Source organism: Cetorhinus maximus, chromosome 26, assembly GCF_964194155.1.
Source record: "Cetorhinus maximus chromosome 26, sCetMax3.hap1.1, whole genome shotgun sequence".
Classification (NCBI taxonomy): Eukaryota; Metazoa; Chordata; class Chondrichthyes; order Lamniformes; family Cetorhinidae; genus Cetorhinus; species Cetorhinus maximus.
This window is the reverse complement of record NC_135904.1, coordinates 2,499,465-2,515,209: the sequence shown is the minus strand read 5'-3', so window position 1 is coordinate 2,515,209 and position 15,745 is coordinate 2,499,465. Positions and strand designations below refer to the sequence as shown.

The window sequence follows — 15,745 nt, the reverse complement described above, 5'->3', positions numbered from 1 at the left end:
TGATGATGACTTGCTTCCAATTGGTTCGATGAGTTCTGAAATAGCTGATAAATTCAATTTGTGATCTGAAGACTCTACTACATATGGGGCAGGTGATGCTTGAAGGGCTGGTTGGAGGTTTGTGTATTCCGTCCGATGTCTCGACTTCACCTCTGCACATTCCCAACGAAGTGTCTTGATGTGTTTGCTGCCTTCCTGAATAAGCCTTCTCCATTTTGGTCTGTCACAAGCCAACTAGGGTCTTCCAAGAGTCGGTGGGGATGTTTGACCTCTTCAGGGATGCTATGAGGACATCCTTAAAGAGTTTCCCCTGTCCTCCTTGGAGTCATAGAGTCATAGAGGTCTACAGCACAGAAAAAGGCCCTTCGGCCCATCGAGTATGCACTGGTCAAACAAGCACCTAACTATTCTAATCCCATTTTCCAGCACTAGGCCCATAGCCTTGTATGCCATGGCATCGCAAGTGCATATCCAAATACTTCTTAAATGTTATGAGGGTTTCTGCCTCTACCACCCTTTCAGGCAGTGAGTTCCAGATTCCCACCACCCTCTGAGTGAAAAAATTCTTCCTCACATCCCCTCTAAACCTCCTGCCCCTTACCTTAAATCTATGCCCCCTGGTTATTGATCCCTCCACCAAGGGGAAAAGTTCTTTCCTGCTTACCCTATCTATGCCCCTCATAATTTTATACATCTCAATCATGTCTCCCCTCAATCTCCTCTGCTCCAGGGAAAATAACCCCAGTCTATCCAATCTCTCCTCATAACTAAAACTCTCCAGCCCAGGCAACATCCTGGTAAATCTCCTCTGCATTCTCTCTAGTACAATCACATCCTTCCTATAATGTGGATTCCAGAACTGCACGCAATACTCTAGCTGTGGCCTAACCAGCATTTTATACAGTTCCAACATAGCCTCTCTACTCTTATATTCTATGCCTCAGCTAATAAAGGCAAGTATCTCATATGCCTTCTTAACCACCTTATCTACCTGTCCTGCTACCTTAAGGGACCGGTGGACATGCACACCAAGGTCCCTCTGATCCTCGGTACTTCCCAGGGTCCTACCATTCATCATGTATTCCCGTGCCTTGTTTGTCCTGCCCAAGTGCATCACCTCACACTTATCCGGATTAAATTCCATTTGCCACTGATCAGCCCATCTGACCAGCCCGTCCATATCCTCCGGTAATCTAAGGTTATCCTCCTCGCTATTTACCACCCCACCAATTTTAGTGTCATCTGCAAACTTACTGATCAATCCTCCTACACTCAAGTCTAAGTCGTTTATATATACCACAAACAGCAAGGGACCCAACACCGATCCCTGTGGAACCCCACTGGACACAGGCATCCAGTCCCAAAAACACCCCTCGACCATCAACCCTCTGCTTCCTGCCACTCAGCCAATTCTGGATCCAATTTATCAAATTGCCTTGGATCCCATGGACTCACCTTCGTTTTCAGTCTCCCTTACGGGACCTTATCAAAAGCCTTGCTGAAGCCCAAGTAGACTTCGTCAAATGCATTGCCCTCATCTACACACCTGGTCACCTCTTCAAAAAATTCAATCAAATTAGTCAGGCATGCAAAACAGTGTCCGGCCACGACTGAATTCCAAGTCGATCTATTCACAGACCGTCTGTGTTTCATGTGAAATGACTGGGTAAAACTCAGACATGACCGTTTTTAAAAAAAACAAGCTCTGAATATCTAACTGAATCGGGCTCATTGTCAACAGGAGGTCCCTGAGTCTCAATTTATATCCTACACCATATTAACAAGTCATCACTCAATAGGATTGACAGGATAATGGTGCTTATGAATTTTCATCTGATTTTTCACAATAATAACAGCTCTGTAAAGGTTATTCTTGTTGATATTTTCAGCAGGCTGATCTGTCCCTTTGTCCTGTTGCTCTCTTATAGTCACGGTGAGTGCGCAGCCATTACTGGTGGTGGAGCCACGGGCATGATGGGCCAAATGGCCTCCTTCTGTGCTGTTTCATTCCATAAAGTGCAATTAGCATACCCGTTTCTTACAAATCAGTCCAACTTTTCTGCTTTCTCAGCAGGTCTCTCAACCCTCCCTCTGAATGGTAACACCTAATTGCTCCTTGAAATCATGTAAGCCATCCACTTCCAAATCTTTCCTGGCAACTTAGCCCACAACTTGACTACCCATTGGGTGAAAAGCCTTCCCTCTTACCCCTAACTTGCTCATTTTTAACTCCTGCCCCCTGGCATTGAAACCTATGGACTAACGCATTTCTGGAAAAAGAGGAATATTAATTAATTATAAGGCATTGAGCAGGAAGATGGGATTAGAATAGGGGGCTCATGGGGAGCAAACAATAGCACGATTCAGATGGGCTGAATGGTATGTTCCTGTGCCAGCGTGTTAACATTGACCAACAGCACCTGAGCCTGTTTAACTGGTTATTCATCTCTCTGCTGTTTGTGGAATCTGGCTGTGTGCAAAATGCCTACGCAACGTTGGTCACTGCAGCTCGGAGTAACTCGCTGAGAATGTAATAAAACAAGAAAAGGTTTGCAAAACCCTAAACAATTTGCCTGATGCTCCTTTTCATCATCGAACGCGACCTCAATCTTTGAAATGAATCCAGCAGCTTTGTGAGGTGGTGGGGGGCAGGCGGGAGGGAAGTCTCAGTATCTGCCAGACAAAAGGCATTGTAACAGGCTAACTAGTTACAAGTGATAAACAGAAGCAAACATCGGCGATTACACTGGATGGGGTTGGGGGGGATGGAGGGAGGAACCACAGGAAAGCAGACAGTAGGATTAAGATGAATACTGTTGTCGTCACTAATCATTCGCTCTCTTTCTCTTTAGAATCACACTGTGATTGTAGTCCTCATACCCTGACCTTTAAAACAAGAATGAATTAAATTGAGGCAATTTTATGATTTGCGACGTGATGGTATAATAAATTTGCAGATGCCAGCTCTTGTTTTGATTATTGGTGCTGCCTGGAGGGAGGTGTGTTAGGATATTAATGAGCTTGGTGCTTAGTAATTCCATAAACTGTGTTGCTAAGTATTCAGCATTTGGACTCCCTTCTCACTTCAGACTGGCACGCTGATCTGGGTGATATTAACAGGAAGTCTTGGGGTACCTGATGCCACAGTGTGTGTGATCGAACAGTTCACCGTGTTACTTGGGCATCCAGAGTATTGGGGCACCGCCCCTAACCTCGGTCAGTGTCCCATTAGCTGATGTCAGCTATGAATGCTCTGAATGCTAGCAGATGGGAAAAGAGTAATTGGGCCAATGTTCCTGTTCCATATCACTGCTCAATGCCGATTATTAAGGGAGGCGATGGCGTAGCGGTATTGTCACTGGACTAATAATCCAGAGACACAGTGTAAGGCTCTGGGGACCCGGGTTTGAGACCTGCCACAGCAAATGGTGGAATTTGAATTCAGTAAAAATGAAACCATTGTCAATTGTTGTTCACTAACAAGGAAATGTGCCATCCTTACCTGGTTTGTGACTCCAGACCCACAGCAATGTTGTTGACTTTTAAATGCCCTCTGAAATGGCCCAGCAAGCTACCCAGTTGTATCAAATGGACCAGCCGGCATCGACCTAGGCTCTGGAAACAACAATGGAAAACTCAGCCCTGTCGACCCTGCAAAGTCCTCCTTACTAACATTTGGGGGCTTGTGCCAAAATTGGGTGATCTGTCTCACAGACTAGCCAAGTAACTGCCTGACATAGTCATAAGACCATAAGACATAGGAGCAGAAATTAGGCCATTCAGCCCATCGAGTCTGCTCTGCCATTCAATCATGGCTGATAAGTTTCTCAACCCCATTCTCTCACCTTCTCCCCGTAACCTTTGATCCCCTTACCAATCAAGAACCTATCTATCTCGGTCTTAAATACGCTCAATGACCTGGCCTCCACAGCCTTCTGTGGCAATGAATTCCATAGATTCACCACTCTCTTGCTAAAGAAGTTTCTCCTCATCTCTGTTCTAAAAGGTCTTCCCTTTACTCTGAGGCTGTGCCCTCAGGTCCTAGTCTCTCCTACTAATGGAAACATCTTCCCCACGTCCACTCTATCCAGGCCTTTAATATTCTGTAAGTTTCAATCAGATCCCTCCTCCTCCTTCTAAACTCCATCGAGTATAGACCCAGAGTCCTCAAAAGTTCCTCATATGTTAAGCCTTTCATTCCTGGGATCGTTCTCGTGAACCTCCTCTGGACCCTCTCCAGGGCCAGCACATCATTCCTGAGATAAAGGGCCAATCTCACGGAATCATATCTTACAGATAATGTCCAAGACACCACCATCACCATCCCTAGGTATGTCCTGTCCCACCAGCAATAGAGACCCAGCAATAGAGTCCTCAACATCGACTCTGGACCCCATGAAGTCTCATGGCATCAGGTCAAACATGGGGAAAGAAACCTCCTGCTGATTATCATGTACCACCATCCCTCAGCTGATGAATCAGTGTTCCTCCATGTTGAACAGCATTTGGAGGAATCACTGAGGGTGGCAAGGGTGCACATTGTATTCTGGGTGGGGGAGTTCAATGTCCATCATGAAGAGTGGCTCGGTAGCACCACTACTGACCGAGCTGGCCGGGTCCTAAAGGAAACAGTCTGCAGCAGGCGATGGGAGGACCAACAAGAGGGAAAAACATACTTGACCTCATCCACACCAAACTGCCTGCCGCGGATGCATCTGTCCATGACAGTTTCGGTAGGAGTGACCACCGCACAGTTGTTGTGGAGACAAAGTCCCGTCTTAACATTGAGGATACCCTCCATCGTGTTGTGTGGCACTGCCACCACGCTAAATGGGACAGATTTCGAACAGATCTAGCAACTCAAGACTGGGCACCCATGAGGCACTGTGGGCCATCAGCAGTAGCAGAATTGTACTCAAACACAATCTGTAACCTCATGCCCGACATATCCCCCACTCTACCATTACCATCAAGCCAGGGAGTCAAACCTGGTTCAAAGAGGAGTGCAAGAGGGCATTCCAGGAACACTACCCGGCATACCTAAAAATGAGATGTCAACCTAGTGAAGTTACAACATAGGACTACTTGTATGCCAAACAGCGTAAGCAGCAAGTGATAGGCAGAGATAAGCGATCCCACAACCAATGGATCAGATCTAAGCTCTGCAGTCCTGCCACATCCAGTTGTGAATGGCGGTGGACAATTAAACACCTCACTGGAGGAGGAGGCTCCACAAATATCGCTATCTTCAACGATGGGGGAGCCTAGAACATCAGTGCAAAAGATAAGGCTGACGCATTTGCTACAATCTTCAGCCAGGGTTGCCGAGTGGATGATCCATCTCAGCATCCTCCAGAGGTCCCCAGCAATCTTCAGCCAATTCAATTCACTCCACGTGATATCAAGAAATGGCTGAAGGCACTGGATACTGCAAAGGCTATGGGCCTAACAATATTCCGGCAATAGCACTGAAGATTTGTACTCCAGAACTTGCCGCACCTCTAGCCAAGCTGTTTGAGTACAGCTACAACACTGGCATCTACCAGGCTATGTGGAAAATTGCCCAGATATGTCCTGTACACAAAAAGCAGGACAAATCCAACCCAGCCAATTACCATCCCATCAGCCTACTCTCGATCACCAGTAAAGTAAATGAAGGGGTCATCAACAGTGCTGTCAAGCGACACTTACTTAGCAGTAACCTGCTCACTGACGCCCAGTTTGAGTTCCGCCAGGGCCACTCAGCTCCGGAAGTCATCACAGCCTTGGTTCAAACATGAACAAAAGAGCTGAACTCCCGAGGTGAGGTGAGAGTGACTGCCCTTGATATCAAGGCTGCATTTGACCGAGTGTGGCATCAAGGAGCCCTAGCAAAACTGGAGTCAATGGGAATCAGGGGGAAAACTCTCCGCTGGTTGGAGTCATACCTAGCACAAAGGAAGATGGTTGTGGTTGTTGGAGGTCAATCATCTCAGCTCCAGGACATCACTGCAGGAGTTCCTCAGGGTAGTGTCCTCGGCCCAGCCATCTTCAGCTGCTTCATCAGCAACCTCCCTTCCATCATAACGTCAGAAGTGGGAATGTTCGCTGATGATTGCACAATGTTCAGCACCATTCACGACTCCTCAGATACTGAAGCAGTCCATGTCAAAGTGCAGCAAGACCTGGACAATATCTAGGCTTGGGCTGACAAGTGGAAAGTGGCATTCGCTCCACAGAAGTCCAGGCAATGACCATCTGCAACAAGAGAGAGTCTAACCATTGCCCCTTGACATTCAATGGCATTACCATCACTGAATCCCCCGCTATCAACATCCAAGGGACTACCATTAACCAGAAACTGAACTGGACCAGCCATATAAATATTGTGGCTACAAGAGCAGGTCAGAGGCTAGGAATCCTGCAATGAGTAACACACCTTCTGACTCCCCAAAGCCTGTCCACCATCTACAGGGCACAAGTCAGGATTGTAGATTGAGGAGTGATAGAATACTCCTCACTTGCCTGGATGAGTGCAGCTCCCACAACACTCAGGAAGCTTGACACCATCCAGGACAAAGCAGCCCGGTTGGGCATCCTTTAGTTTTCACACAGCAAGGTCCCACAAATATCAAATGAATGAATATTTTAGCTGACTGAGATATGCATATCTTTCCAGGACACATTGGAAGGATTCCCCTGTTCACCTTTGTAAACATGTCCTGGAATCTCTTGGAGCAGGAGGATGCAGACATCGATTTTTAACATTTCCTCTGAGAGGCAGCACTTTGAACAATGTAGCATTCTCCGTGAATTGCAGTGAGGCAGCAACTTGGATTCTGTGCCCATGGTATTTGAAAGTATAACCTTCTGACCCCAAGCCAAGAATGCTACCACTGAGCTAGATATATTGTTTGGATTACAGAACAATATCTCAGCAAGAGTCAACGCCCTCAAACACTTACTCCAGTGAGTGTCTACGTAACCATATTCCAGTTATAGTCAGCAGAGTGGAGCTTTAGTGAGAGGTAACACTTGTGGAATTGTAACCCCAACATTCACTCCCTCGATCACTGGTGCACAGTGGCAGCAGTGCATAACATATACAAGATGCACTGTACCAATGCGCCAATTTGACAGCACCTTCCAAACCTGCGACTTTGACGACCTAGAAGGAGAAGGAGAGCAGGCGCATGGGAACACAATCAGGTGCATGTTCCCCTCCAAGTCGCACACCATCCTGACTTGGAAATATATCCCATTCTTTCATTGCAACAGGGGTCAAAATCCTTGAATTCCTTCCCTAACAACACTGTGGGATAAAAACAAAAATAGCTGGAAAAACTCAGCAGGTCTGACAGCATCTGCGGAGAGGAACACAGTTAACGTTTCGAGTCCGTATGACTCTTCATCAGAACCAAGGAAAAATAGAAATGAGGTGAAATATAAGCTGGTTGAGGAGAGTGAGACAAGTAGAGCTGGATAGAGGGCCAGTGATAAATGGAGATTGCCAAAAGATGTCATAGACAAAAGGACAAAGAGGTGTTGACGGTGGTGATATTATCTAAGGAATGTGCTAATAGGTGACATTAAGGGTAGAAAGCAGGACAAGCAAGGTACAGATAGCCCTAGTGGGGGTGGGGTGGGGGGAAGGGATCAAAATAGGCTAAAAGGTGGAGATAAAACAATAGATGGAAATAAATTTAAAAATAATAGAAATAGGTGGGAAAAGAAAAATCTATTTAAAAAAAAAAAATTATTATTAAAAAATTTATAAATAATCGGAAAAAGGGGGATCGGAAAGGGGGTGGGGATGTCGGAGAGAGTTCATGATCTAAAATTGTTGAACTCAATATTCAGTCCGGAAGGTTGTAAAGTGCCTAGTCGGAAGATGAGGTGCTGTTCCTCCAGTTTGCGTTGAGCTTCACTGGAACAATGCAGCAGGCCAAGGACGGACATGTGGTCATGAGAGCAGGGTGGAGTGTTGAAATGACAAGCGACAGGGAGGTCTGGGTCATGCTTGCGGACAGACCGAAGGTGTTCTGCAAAGTGGTCGCCCAGTCTGCGTTTGTAGGATGCACCCACTTGGACTGCAACAGGGCAGCAAGATAGCCCACCACCACCTTCTCAAGGGCAATTAGAGATAGGCAATAAACCGGCTTTGCCAGAGATGTCCACGCCACATACATGAATGAATAAAAAGAAAATCCTGGTTAGCACAGAGGGAAGAACATAATGACCTCCCTGGAGGCAAATTTGAAGGCATGGGGGCATTTAACCAGGCAGGAAGATGGTGGGTGGGGACCACACTGCCTTCCTGCCTCTGCCCCAATTAGGTCAGTGGCGAGTAGGCTCGTGGACGGCCTACCCACCCAGCCACCAATTGCCTACTTAAGGACCTCATCCCACTGCCACTGATATTCAGGCAGTGGCAGGTGGGGAACTCGCCATGTGGGAAACCCAAGGGCATCCTTGGGTCCTTGCTCTAAGGCACTCTGTGCCAGAACAGAGGACCCAGCATCGGGAAGGGGGATGGGGGGTATGCCAGGAGTCACCCACCTGCCCTTGCTGCTGACCCCCCACAACCCCCCACAACGCCCAACCCATCCTCACTCACCTCTGGCCTGCATCTGCATCTCTCAGTGATACTGTCACTCCCTGGGTTAATTGCCAGCAATGGCCACAGCTCCTCTGGTGGCATGTGCACAGTTGCTGGCCTCTGGTTGGCCAACAGATCTCTTGGGGTGGGTGGGGGTGGGGTGGGGGGGGTGGAGACAGGACTTCTCACCCAGCAGTCCTTGATCTCGGGGAAGGCCTGCCACTGCCCACTTAATAGAGCGGGCCTTCCTGAAAGGAGGGGATGCAGGGCTATCGCTGGCTCTCTAACCAGTGGACGGGACTGCCATCACCTGCATTAAAAACTGGCCAGAGCATTTATTCACATGTGCAAGTCAATGAGTAGGAAGCAGGTCTATAAAAATCTATTTACTCAGCAAACATGGTCTGTTTAAATAGCAAACTTTAGCAAACAGTCTACAGAGTCTATTTAAATCTATGACTTACAGCAAACGGAACTCTTGACTGAAACTACAGCATCATTTCCCGACACAAATAATGTCCTTAAAATTGATCCCAGTCACTCCCTGTAGTGTGGTCTCCAGGCGGAATTGACGGGAGAAATTATCCAATCACCTCCATTCTAGTGGCGTCCATGTCAGCACTTACAGAAGTGGAATAAAATTTTGGCAGGGGTGGGGCCCGTGTCAAAAACAGAAGATGTTATGTTCTTAGTCAGACTTCAGCAGCTGGAAGTTTAAAAAAAACCTCTCTGATGGTACAACTCAGATACTGATAATTTTGTAATATCTCGTGCTTTTCCATCCTGACTTAACCTTAAGTAATCAGCCTTGAAACAAGGATCCAGTCTGAATATGCACAATTAGCTAAATGTGTGTTTTGTTTGTGAAGATTTAACAATGTCATGCAGGACATAAACTGTGTTATATAAACAAAATGATGCACAGATCAAATAATGTCTCTTTACAGAGAGGGTACTGTTTAATGTTCCACAGGCAGTGGCGAAGTGGTGTTGTTGCTGCACCAGTAAGCCAGAGATCCAGGGCAATGCTCTGGGGACCAGGTTTGAAAACCACCACGGCAGATGGTGGAATTCGAATTCAATAAAAACCTGGAATTAAAAGCTTAATAATGATCACCATGAAACCATTGTCGATTGTCGTAAAAACCCATCTGGGGAAACCTGTCATCCTCACCAGGCCTGGCCTACACGTGACTCCAGACCCACAGCAATGTGGTTGACTCTGAAATGGCCTAGCAAGCCACTCAGTTGTATCAAACCACTAGAGAGTCAAAAAGGAATGAAACTGGACAGACCACCAGGCATCAACAGCACTGTGGTTGTACTTACAACACATGGATTTCAGCAATTCGAGAAAGCAGCTCACCACCACCTTCTCAAGGGCAATAAATGCTGGCCTAGCCAGTGACGCCCACATCCCATGAACATAGGATGCTTTTTTACATGACTAGATAAGGATGAAGGGGATCTAATTGGACTATTTATACCATTGGATTCAATTTCTGCCTTCCGTTCTTAATGTTAGATTGCTTCATGCAAGGGAGGTCTTATGACTCAGCAGGAAGCTCCCCTGTAACTGAACCAGAAACTCTGGGTTCAAGTCCCACAGCAGGACATGTTGGCCACAGAAGGAGCACTCATGACCCAGTTCATCAATTGATATTCAGCCTGCTAATATACTTCCTTATCATTCCCCAAACTGGCAAAAAGTGTGTGCGAAGATATGAAACAAACCAACTCCAGGCACAAATGCCTCACAGTCAGGAGAATTTGACCCCTGAAGTTAGATGTTGTGTGCCAGGGCATTCTGTCGCTGTAGCTGGTTTCAGTTAACATGAAACAAACACCGCATTTAAACACTGTGTGTGTGTGTGTCTGTGTGTATATGTGTGTGTCTGTGTGTGTGTGCGTTTCGCTGGCTGGGCCAGCATTTATTGCCCATCCCTAGTTGCCCTTGAGAAGGTGGTGGTGAGCTGCCTTCTTAAAGCGCTACAGTCCATGTGGTGTAGGTACACCCACAGTGCTGTTAGGAAGGGAGTTCCAAGATTTTGACCCAGCGACAGTGAAGGAACGGTGATATATTTCCAAGTCAGGATGGTGAGTGACTTGGAGGGGAACTTCCAGGTGGTGGTGTTCCCATGTGTCTGTTGCCCTTGTCCTTCTAGATGGTAGTGGTCATGGGTTTGGAAGGTGCTGTCTAAAGGGCCTTGGTGAATTCCTGCAGTGCATCTTGTAGATGGTACACACTGCTGCTACTGTGCATCAGTGGTGGGGGGAGTGAATGTTTGTGGATGTGGTGCCAATCAAGCGGGCTGCTTTGTCCTGGACGGTGTCAAGCTTCTTGAGTGTTGTGGGAACTGCACTCATCCAAGCTGTGTGTGTGCGTGTGTGTGTGTGCATGTATGTGCGTGCGCGCGTGTGCCCGTGTGTGTGTGTGTGCGTGTGTGCGTGTGCGTGCGTGTGTGTGTGTAATGAGGCCTATACATCAGCAGGGGTCAGATGCAAGCTACAGGCCTCAGAGCCTGACCTTGAAGTTACAGGTTAGATCACATTTTCTGTTTCTAGTTTTGCTACCTATGACATTGAGCCATATAAAATTCACCAGGAGCTAGTTAAATATTTTGGCATTGACTGGCACAAATTTTCAAATCTCATTGCAAAACTAGGTAGAGTTCTTGTAGCACTGGGCACTGCCAAGTTGGAGAGCTGAGTAGATTCGAAGGGAGTGGTTATATTCGAGCTTGGGTATTAAAGGCCTGTAGGATAGCGGGGGTGGGAATTCTGAGGAGGCAACCCATAGCTTTAGAGTGCTGGCAAGGAAAAAATTGGAGACAATACAGTGATCCCTGTTTCTAGATGGTGAGGATGAGAGAGAGAGTATCCCAGAATGAAAACACAGTGAAAACGCGGAAATAAGAACACTGGTCTGAGCTGTTTTATCCTTCTGGGTTGTCAGGCAGACTATTTGGAGATCAGGAACTGGAGAATTCCAAAATCCCACAGGAGACATCTTCAAGGGTTTCCCCACTTTTCTTTCCAAGATTCCAGCCCCGTCCCCCCAAAACACCTGTGAGCAAGGGAATCCCTGCACTTGAACTCCTACAGCTTCCGCGGAAGCACATTTAATGCAAAAGACTTATTATTGTGTTCTAGATTTAATGAGTGATCATGTGAAGGACCCAGATGCGTGCTTGTGATACAAAGTTGTGAGTATCCCATGGAGTGTGTCTATGGCCAACCACTGATTTGAAGTAATTTATAGAGTTGGGAGTCAGGGTTTTATTTTTAAATCACTCAATAATGAGTTTGCTTTTGAATTATAGGACAGCCTGTGTTTTAATTAGCCTAATTTGCATGCATAAATTACTTCTCATTAACATAATTAATACATTTTCCATAATACATGCTCCCCATGTATTTTAAAGCCAGGATTTTTTTCATTTAAAGAAAATTTACAAACATTTAAAATAATAATGTTATCACAAAGACAACTGCTTTCCTCCTGCTCAATACTGGCTGTAAATTGAACAGTGCCATTATTTAATTGTTCTGCTCCCCTCTGTCATCTTCTGTCCTAGGGCATGATTCCCTTCGAACGTACTTTGAAGCATTTTCCCCCCTTCCTGTCCATCTTTACGTGCCACGTATTATCTGCAAAAGGCAGGTGATTTGTTTCCACAGTTCTGTTAAACTGGCACCCTTGCCCATGAGAGTGGGCCAGAATACATAGGAATGGCCCTGAAGAGTGGGTAATTGTGCAAGCAGGCCCTGGGTGTGTGCTGTTGTGATATGATGTGCATGTACCTTTAAGGTAAAGTATCTTAAGCTGATGTCAATCATTACCACCTCGACAGGATATGATGTAGTAGTCCCATGATGCCCCAGTCTGCAGGCAGCAGTGGTTGAGGTCTGATATGTACTCACAACCACCAATGAACATTATGGGCAGAATTTTGCCCTCATTGGGTGGGCTCGGTGGGGCAGGTGGAAGTGGCCGGGAAGCTGACTGCTCCCCGCGATCAGGGCCGGACCGCAATTTCACGCTGGTGGGTCAATTAAGGCCTGTCCAACATGAAATGCATGTTTCAGCACTCAGCGCTGCCTGTGTCGGGGGGAAGGAGGGCGAGAGTGTAAGTTTGCACATGCATGCAGTTGTGCACTGGCAAAGCCCCCTGAGGCACAGAGCTGCCCCAGGGGGGGTGAAGATATGAAAAATTAAAAATAAAGATTTTTAAAATGTTACAAAACATGTCCCTGCTCATGTGACTCTGTCATGTGACTCTGTCATGTGACTCTGTCACATGAGCAGGGAGATGTTATGAGTGAAATGTTAAAATTTTTATTTGCTGTTGGAAACCTCATCCCGCCCATGGGTGAGGTTTCCTAAAAAAATGCAAAGCCCGCTTGGCCTTTTCATCTACCCACCAACCTTAAGGTTGGATGGGAAGCGAAAAATTTCTTTCAGTTATAACTTTAATGGCCTTAATAGGCCTTTTAATTGTCGGCGGGTTGCTCCCCTGTGCGCTCGGCAATTGAAGTATCGCGCGAGTGTGCAACGATGTCGGGATGTCATCGTGCAGCATTTTATCCTCATCTGGGTCAGGCGCATGCACCCCCCAGACCAGTGTTATATTCTGGCCTGTGTGTATTTAGTCTTATCTTCAAATAAAGAATCGACATTTTTGATTCACCAGTCCTTGTGTTTAACGGTTATGTCTACATCGAATAAAAGAAGGTCGCGACATGTGAGAGCAGCCCTGGGGTGTAAGGAAGGGTCTATGTGAGAACAGGCTGAGATGTGTGAGAAAGGGCTTCAGTGAGGACTGGCCCTGGGTATAGTTAGAAGGGGTCCACGCGAGAACAGGTCCTGGGTGTGAGAGAGAAAGGACCCATGTGGAGCAGCTCAGGAAATGTGACTGACCCTGCAATGCATCAGAGCAGATCTGAGCTAAACCTAATGTGGAGCCTCTGCATCCTGTTGCTCTACACCTGCAGGAGCGGGATTCAAGTTTTTAACGTACTGAGGGTCAGGGATAGCATGAATGCAAGCAAATTATTTAATTTGATGTGTGCACAGTGATCTAGGGGACACAGGTACAAAACTAACAAGCATGAAACTGTGCATAATTAGTCTTGTTCAGTTCTGAACTCTAATCAGTAATATTCCCATCTCTGAATCAGATTGTGGACACACGTATCATTCTAGGGCTAAAGATCATAATGTAGGTTCTGTAAAAGTGTTACGCCCACCTTTGGATGAGAAGTGAAACCAAGGTTCCTTCTGCCTGTTCAAGTTGGTGTTAATTAAATGGCACTTCCTGAGGAAAATGCCTTCTGTAGTTTGAAAGCAGTAAATTCCAGTTTTTTGAGGCCTCCCCTTGTGGTGCCTATTATACTGACCTTGTCATTCTGATAGGCTCACGTTGAAAAAGAAACTTCAGGATTAGAGACAAAGTCGAGCTTAATATTCACTGTTCCCTGAAAGTTTGGAGTGCTGATTGGACTGAACTTTATAATATCATTTAGACACATGATAATAGTACACTTAATATTCTTCCAAAAATAAAAACTGAGTAGAAATATAGAAGTATAAAGGACAGATGGAGGCTGTTTGGCTCATCGTGTCCGTATTAGCTTTTTACTAGGGCAATGCAAAGCTAACCTTTCTTGGTCCTTTACCTTCCTTTCAATATTAAAATACTTAAATATTCCTTCAAACATATATCCAATGTTCCTTTCAAAAATACATCAAATACTCTGTGGGCAAATCAACATTCCATGTTCCAGCAACTCAATAAGAAAAGAAATGTCTGCCTCATGCCCTCAGCAACCATTTTGACATAAATGTGTCATCAGTGCACCTCACAGGACACTAATGACTAACTGTGTTTTCTGAGATGTTAGCTGGCTTAACAGATTGTGGGGAAGCCTAGGATGCAACACCAACCGACTTGATTCCTAACCAACTGTGCACATTGAGTTTTCAGCCATTCACAGCCATTTAAAATAACCAATCGAATTTATACAAAGATCAAAAGGAAGCTGCAGTGGTCATTTGAGAGCCAAATTTGCTACTTTTTGTAGTGATTCTCCCCCTACAGTTTTAAAATTCCTCTTCTCTGTGCTGTCACATGGTGATAACTTGCCTTTCGCTGCTGATTCTGAGAGACCTGGGATTTCATTTTTTCTTTGTTGATTTGCGTTTATCAAAGAGACAGATTATGGCTCAGCCATGATTACATTAACGACAGCATTGAGTGCTCTTAGATCAACTAAATTACAGTTTAGAAGTCATGTAGCACCTGGCCCGACATTTGACTTTATGATAAAAATCAAATCCCTGACTAGATCCAGATGAACATCCTTCTCCATAATAGAGGGACCACTCCATTTCTGGAGCTGCTGTGGTCTCCCAATGAGATTGTCTGTCTAATTAACCTGATTGCGTTGCAACCTCCTATCTATGCAGAACCATCTCTATGGGCTGTATCCCTTCTACACTGAACAGCAAAGCATAGTCACACTGTGGGACTCGGTATCACTGTCACTTGTGCAGTCATGGAAGAGGATAAGCTGGGTCCCAGTGGGGTCCAAGTAATTACATCTACTGTACAAAATAGGCACCTGGACGAATGATCAAAAAGATAAGTGATTATCTGGCATGTTGGAGAGTAAATGACTGGAATTGCGTCAAATCTTTGGAAAGTTTTATCCTTGATGGAGGAAAACATCATCCTGGTGTTCGACTGATGATTTTCAAACTGCCTTTTGTGATAAGTCCCTGGGAATATCGACCCGCTCCTTCAGATCCCTTGTCCTCAAGCTTCCTAAATACATGCACAAGACACAATGTTATACAGCACTCAATTGACTAGTGTATTTTTACAAGCTTGGTCAACAGAAACCATGTACTTCTCAAGAAATACAGTCAAAGTAGCAAGTTCCTCAGAGATCCTGCTAATATTAACTGGTTAACAATCTGCGTATTGGTACTCTGACTGACTGACTGTCTAAGCTAGCTCTGAAAGTGAAACTTTCCGTGTGCTGATTTTCAGGATCCATGATCAGATTTGGTTAAATGTGTGCAGCATTGTTACTTCCAGCATCAGAAATCTCCACACCTGTCATGTAGAAGGTCCAAGGATTCCTCTTGTGATGGGCTGCATA

At 45.7% G+C, this 15,745-nt stretch overlaps 1 protein-coding gene across 2 annotated transcripts in view; it reads left to right on the top strand.

Annotated features, from left to right (window-relative positions):
* LOC144668216 (NT-3 growth factor receptor-like) overlaps window positions 1-15,745 on the top strand; it is a 658,117-nt gene that overhangs the window by 316,626 nt on the left and 325,746 nt on the right. The window lies entirely within an intron of this gene.